Raw genomic sequence first — 7,117 nt, 5'->3', positions numbered from 1 at the left:
CTTGTGTCACCAGGACACTTTCTAGAGACGGTTGGTGCCCAGACTTATTTGGACATTCTGAATCTCAGAAAAAGTAAATAAGAGCCTGTGGTACACAGTGGGAATAGGAGTCTATATAAAAATAGGCATAGGGTTGTTGGGAGGTCTTGAAAGTAAAAAATGGCATATCTATACTTGGAGGTTGTTTCTATGTTGTACACCCTTGCCACATCTATCACAGCAGCTCAAAAACTTTATAGAAAAAATACTAATTTCCATTTTCAGTTTTATAAGGAGTTGCAAGAGAGCTGAAGTGATAAGAGGGAGAAATAAAAAGCTAGCCACAGTCTCTATGGACAGACCGTTTGATGTGATAGCAAGCATAATGGCTTGGGCTTAAGGGGTGGTTGTCATTTTTCTGCAATTGCCAATTTCCTGATCATGTGTGTGTGTGTGTTTTTTTTTTTTTTTTTAATCAAAAAGGTTTTTATGGCTCAAAAAACAAACAGTGCATACAAACACGAAACTCAATACACGTTGTTCAGATCTCAGATTCTCCGACATACAATCCGTGGTTACATTTGTCAACACATTTAGGTTAGCTTCCGCTCCTAGTATCTTCTTATATAAACCATTACATTTATCAGTCTGTGCCATATAGATACCCTTTGCCGTCTCATCCATGCCACCTGTGCTCTTGTCCCTAACAGTGGTTCAATATCCATTTGGATGTCTCGTTCATTTTGTACCTGTACCCCTCTGATCAGTCTCATTTGTACTAGCTCCGTGGGGCTTATTCCTGGTGTATCGAGCCAAGCGTCCACAGTTTGTCAAATTTACCAGGGTTTTCCCTGTGCTGATATATGCATTTCTCCATTATGAGTGTTTTACCCATGTTTTAGTCTTTGGCGGTACAGCTGATTTCCAGCTGATAGGGATTGTTTTCCTAGCCTGGAACAGTGCTCAGGCAAAGGCAACTCTTGCCCCCTCCAGAACTCCCAGCAAACATCTTAGTGGGTCAAGGGGAACATTGGTCTGGAACACCTGATTCAGTGTAGCCAAAACCTCGGTCCAGTATCTATGAAGCTTCGGGCAACGCCAGAGGTGGTGAATCAGATCCCCAGGCACTGTTCTACACCTACCGCACAGAGGATGAGGTATTCTGCCCATTTTGTGTAAGTTTACGGGTGTATAGTGTACTCTCAGTAGTATGTATAGTTGGGAAACCTTTTGTGCCACATTTAGTGAACATGTGTTAACTGCCTGTAGGGCCTATTCCCACAGTTCCCCTGCAATGGGCCCCAGGTCCGCCTCCCATTGTGTCACTGCCTTCATGGGGTTCCCTTCTAGGAACGACAACATTAGCATATTATAACATTGGGAAATTATGACTTTTGTGTCAGACGCATCCTGCAGCATATGAAAGACAGGAGTGGGGGAACTGACTCCACTCCATAGCGAGCATCAGGTTTACCTATTTGCTTTAATACTTTATCCCTTACCTGGAACAGGTATGGCAATAAGGAGAACAAAATAAATATTCTTTGTACAGAAACAGCACGTAGGCAATTCATCCAGAGCTCAGTTAATAAAACCATAAACCTGTAAAGTCCATATGATGTAATCCAAATCAATGAAAACCCCTGTTAGACTTACCGGTAACGGTATTTCCATGAATCTTCCAGGACAGCTACTTGAGAGATGATTGGCTCACCCTCTACAGGAAACACAAATCAGACAGAAAATTTAAAAGGCCCCTCCCTCTTCTCCGGCCCTCAGTTGTTTGAAGATCAAGTAAACCTCCACCAAAAGTGCGCTTGGCAGAGGAACAACGAAACTCACTAAAAAACACCAAGTAAACAAAAGGAGACCAGTGAATGCAGAATAGGGTGGGAATATAGACTCTTTCATGGAAATACCATTACCGGTAAGTCTAATTTTCAGGACAGCTACTTGAGAGGCCAAGCAAGATTCTCTACCTTAGGGAAGGACGACAGCCTGAAGTACTTTCCTACCAAAGGAGAGGTCCTGGCTGGAGAGCATTTGGACTCTAATGCTTGATAAACACATAAGAGGACCAGACACCAGCTTTAGCAATTTCTTCCCACGATGCGCCTGCTCTTTCTGCCCATGACGCAGTCAAAGATCTCATTGAATGAGCTCCATCTCTGGAGGGAGGGATGTGACCTGACGCTCTGGAAACTTCACAACTTGCTTTCCTAATCCATCTGGAAATTGAACTTCTAGATGCCTTGGTCCCCTTTTTGGGGTCACTGAACACTAAGAGTTGGGAGGATCTCCTAAACCTCACTAGACCTTTCTAGATAAAGCAGAAGGCATCTTTTCACTTCCAAAAAGCTAAATCTTTCCTCTTCCGCATTCTTGGGGGAGGAACAAAAACTAGGAAGAACTACCTCCTGGGAGCTGTGAAAGCTGGAACAAACTTTGGGTAGGTACAAAGGATCGAGCCTAATTACTACCCTGTCCTCTAAAATCCTCAGGAAAGGGTCCTTACAGGAAAGATTCTAGATCAAAAGAAAGGTACTCTTTAAGGAAATCAACTTCAAGAGGCCTCATGCAATGGCTCAAAAGGAGCCCTAGTTAGAGCATTTAATACTGACAGATTCCAGGCTGAAAGGAACCTCTTGAGCAAAGGGTCCTTAGCCAGTCTTTCTGCAAATAGACAGGGCAGTAGCCTAAACCCTAAGGGTGCTGACAGAAAGTCATTTCTCCACTCCGCTCTGCAAAAAATCTAGTATACAGGCAGTAGAAAAAAATCCATTCCTGTCTTCTGCCAGGAAACAAAAGTTTTCAAACGTCCCTATAGATCTTTCTTGTGGCTAACTTATGGCTGTCCAGAATAGTCTCAATAATAGTCTCTGTGCACCCCTTTAGCTGTAGGATGCGCCGTTCAGCCTCCAAGCTGTCAAATGGAAGGTCTGAGGGTTTGGATGGAGTACTGGCCCCTGATGGCAAAGATCCCTCCACTCTGGCAGGGGCCAGGGGGGTTCTATTGAGAGAGAGCTTTCAGCGAGGAGCACCAACTCCTCCTGAGCCACCAAGGGGCAATCAGAATAACTTCTGCTTGATCCTGAACAATCTTCCAAACCACCAGTGGTAAGAGGAAATGGGGGGGGAGGCGTAGGCTAGAGTGAAATTCCACAGGAGAGTGCATCTGTCCTTAACGACTCAGTCTCTCTTTCCAGCGAGAACAAAATCAATCGTTTTTTGTTGAGACTGGATGCACTCTGGGAACACCCCACCTTAACACGATCTCTTGGAATGTGTCTTCAGTTCCCAACTGGTGGCACTGATGTTTACTCTGCTCAGATAGTCCACCAGAACATTCGCTGTCCCACTGATGTGCACCGCCATCACTGAAGAGACATTGTTCTCTGCCCAGGACAGAATCTGCTGGCTTAACAATAGAAGAGTATCCAAGCGAGTGCCCCCTTGCTTGTTTAAGCCACGGTCGTGGCATTCTCTGAAAAAAAATCAGCACGTCTTTTGAATTGACCCTCTCCTCCAGAGTAATTAAAGCCTTCCCCACTGCTAACAGTTCCCTGAAATGCAATGACTGGCATGCCTCCTCTGGCAGCCGGGCTCCCTGTCAGTCCGAGTGAGCTCCCCAGACTGGCATCTCTAGTAATTTTCATTGAGGAATACTGTGCCCAGTCCTTCCCTCCCTTGCAGATGTTCCTGTTGCTCCCATCAGGACAGATTGAGAAAAATAGGATTTTTATAACAGCCTACCTGTAAAATCCCTTTTTTCAAGTACATCAGGTGACAGAGCCACAGGATTTACTGATGGGTTATATAGGCACCACTAGGTGATGGACACTGGCACACCATAGACAAAGTTTAGCCCCCTCTATAACCCCTCCCCTTACTGGGAGTACCTCAGTTTTGTAGAAAAGCAATATATGAGTATTAGATGAGGGGAGGGACCTCTGTGTCCCGTGATGTACTCAAAGAAAAGGATTTTACATGTAAGCGGTTATAAAAATCCTATTTTCTTTTTCATACATCACTGGACACAGAGCCACAGTATTTTCTGATGGGATGTCCCAGAGCAATGCTCTCTGAGGGGAGGGAGACACAACAAAAGGGTGTAATCAGCCCTGAGGACCTTGTACCACTCCCTGCAGCATACTGTGCTCAAAGGCGATTTCCTCATGTCTTCTCACATCCACCCGACAGAATCTGATGAATGTATGGACTGAAGACCAAGTTGCGGCCTTGCAGATTTGAGCCATGGAGGCCTAGTAATGCACTGCCCATGAAGCACCAACAACCCTTGTGGAGTGCACTTTGATTTGAAATGGTGGAACCTTCCTCTTCAAACAATAAGCTTGAACAATTACCTGTCGAATTCACTTAGCAATGGTAGAGTTTGACGCTGCCTGTCCTTTAGGACCTTCAGGCAATACAAACAAAACATCCATTTTGCGAATCTGAGCAGTCGTTTCCAAATAGGTTTTGACTGCTCTCGCTACATTCCGAGAATGTAGTGATGTTTCTTACGTAGAACGGAATAGGATCTGGAAAAACACATGCAGGTATGCATCCTTGATGGCTATTGAAGTCGCTCCAATGCTTGAAAGGGAGACTTTTTTCTCTGGGTCTTTGGGAATTGAGGAGACGGTAATTCTCATAACTCTAGTTTGCAACCTAGAGTTATTGTGGAGACGACCCATCTGTCCTGAAAATCCTCCTGCCAGACCCTTGAGAACTTTAGCAGTCTTCCCCCCACTCGAAAAGAACGGGAGCACCCCTTCATAAAGAGGCTTTAGCATTCCGTCTTGTAGATTTCCTCCCCCAGGACTTCTTTCGTCTCTGGGGTCGACTGAGTTTTACCTCTGAGTCCTCAGCCTAACGGTGGAGGTCGTTACGATTGCCTGGAGGCTGATGCCCCTGGCACTGGAGAAAGACCGTTTAAATGAGGGATGTCTACTCCGTTTCTTAACTGGCAAAAGGGTACTTTTCCTACTTGGATATAATTGCCCAAACAGCCTTGCACCACGAAAGGGAAAACCAGCCAGGAGCTTTTTACATGGCGTTTCGGCTGACCAATTTTTCAACCATTGAGATTCTACGCATATGCACCAACCCAAGTGTAAGGCGAGAGGTCTGGAGGATAGAATCTCTGATTGCATCAACTGCAAAACACAAAGCCGCTGGCAGGTTGACTAACTCCGGGCCTGCTGTTCAGGGAAAACCTTGATCACCTGCTTCAAGCGGTCTCCCAAGGACTGACATACCCCAATTGCCGCCACTGCAGATTGAGCTTCTGAACCTGCCAGGGAGAAAATGTTTTTTTTAACAGGAATTCCATTTTTTTTTTATCGGTTGGACCCTTAAGCATGAGTGTTGGCAACAAAACAAGTCAGACTTTTATTTACAGAGGATATAGTGGCGTCAATTGCCGGTATACTCCACATCTTTGTGAATTTTTCATCCATAGGATAAAGTGTTGAAAACTTTTTAGGAGAGAAAATCTTTATCTGGGTGATCGTACTCTGAATAAACTTTCCCAGCAAGAAATGAACAGGAAAGGCAGGCAGTTTGAGGAGGCTTCAGTGAACCCAAACAAGACGTGTTTTTTTTTTCAACCGATTCAGTTACGGGTAAATTCAATTTGGAGCGGACCATTTCAGCAAGAGTTTGCACCAGCAATTTCTCATCCTGTGAAGCTGAAGAGGGTCCTTCCCCACTTGATTCCTCAGAAGAGGAGACAGTCTCATCCCGGTCCTCTGAGGCGATTTGTCTCCCCTTTCCCAGAGTTCCTCTGTTTGAGGGTCCTGGGTGGTAGGAGACCTAATGCGTTTTCTTCCACTTTGTGAAGATTCGATTAAGGCCATTAATCTTTCCTCTAATCCACTTATGGTTGAGGAAAAAACCTGAGTAATATACAGTGGTGTGAAAAAGTGATTGCCCCCTAAACCTAATAACTGGTTGGGCCACCCTTAGCAGCAACAACTGCAACCAAGTGTTTGCGATAACGTGCAATGAGGCTTTTACAGCGTCCTGGAGGAATTTTGGCCCACTCATCTTTGCAGAATTGTCCGAATTCAGTTACATTAGAGGGTTTTCGAGCATGAACGGCCTTTTTAAGGTCATACCACAACATCTCAATAGGATTCAGGTCAGGACTTTGGCTAGGCCACTCCAAAGTCTTCATTTTGTTTTTCTTCAGCCATTCGGTGGTGGACTTGCTGGTGTGTTTAGGATCATTGTCCTGCTGCAGAACCCAAGTTCGTTTCAGCTTGAGTACACGAACAGATGGTCGGACATTCTCCTTCAGGATCTCTTGGTAGACAGCAGAATTCATAGTTCCTTTTATCACGGCAAGTCTTCCAGGTCCTGAAGCAGCAAAACAGCCCCAGACCATCACACTACCACCACCATATTTTACTGTTGGTATAATGTTCTTTTTATGAAATGCAGTGTTCCTTCTACGCCAGATATACTTGGACACACACCTTCCAAAGAGTTCCACTTTTGTCTCATCGGTCCACAGAATGTTGTCCCAAAAGTCTTGGGGATCATCAAGATGTGTTGTGGCGAAATTGAGACGAGCTTTGATGTTCTTTTTGCTCAGCAGTGGTTTTCTCCTTGGAACTCTGCCATGCAGGCCATTTTTGCCCAGTCTTTTCCTGATGGTGGAGGCATGAACGCTGACCTTAACTGAGGCAAGTGAGGCCTGCAGTTCCTTGGACGTTGTTGTGGGGTCTTTTGTGACCTCTTGGATGAGTCGTCGCTGCGCTCTTGGGGTAATTTTGGGCGGCCGGCCACTCCTGGGAAGGTTCACCACTGTTCCATGTCTTCGCCATTTGTGGATAATGGCTCTCACTGTGGTTCGCTGGATTCCCAAAGCTTTGGAAATGGCTTTATAACCCTTTCCAGACTGATAGATCTCAATTACTTTCTTTCTCAATTGTTCCTGAATTTCTTTGGGTCTCGGCATGATGTGTAGCTTTTAAGGATCTTCTGGTGGACCTTACTGTGTCAAGCAGCTCCTATTTAAGTGATGCCTTGATTGTGAACAGGTGTGGCAATAATCAGGCCTGGGTGTGGCTATAGAAATTGAACTCAGGTGTGGACAACCACAGTTATAGTATGTTTTAACAAGGGGGGC

Source organism: Lithobates pipiens, unplaced genomic scaffold (genome assembly GCF_037356315.1).
Source record: "Lithobates pipiens isolate NorthernLeopardFrog02 unplaced genomic scaffold, aLitPip1_a1.2 Scaffold_8, whole genome shotgun sequence".
Taxonomy (NCBI): domain Eukaryota; kingdom Metazoa; phylum Chordata; class Amphibia; order Anura; family Ranidae; genus Lithobates; species Lithobates pipiens.
This window is presented reverse-complemented; position numbering follows the sequence as displayed.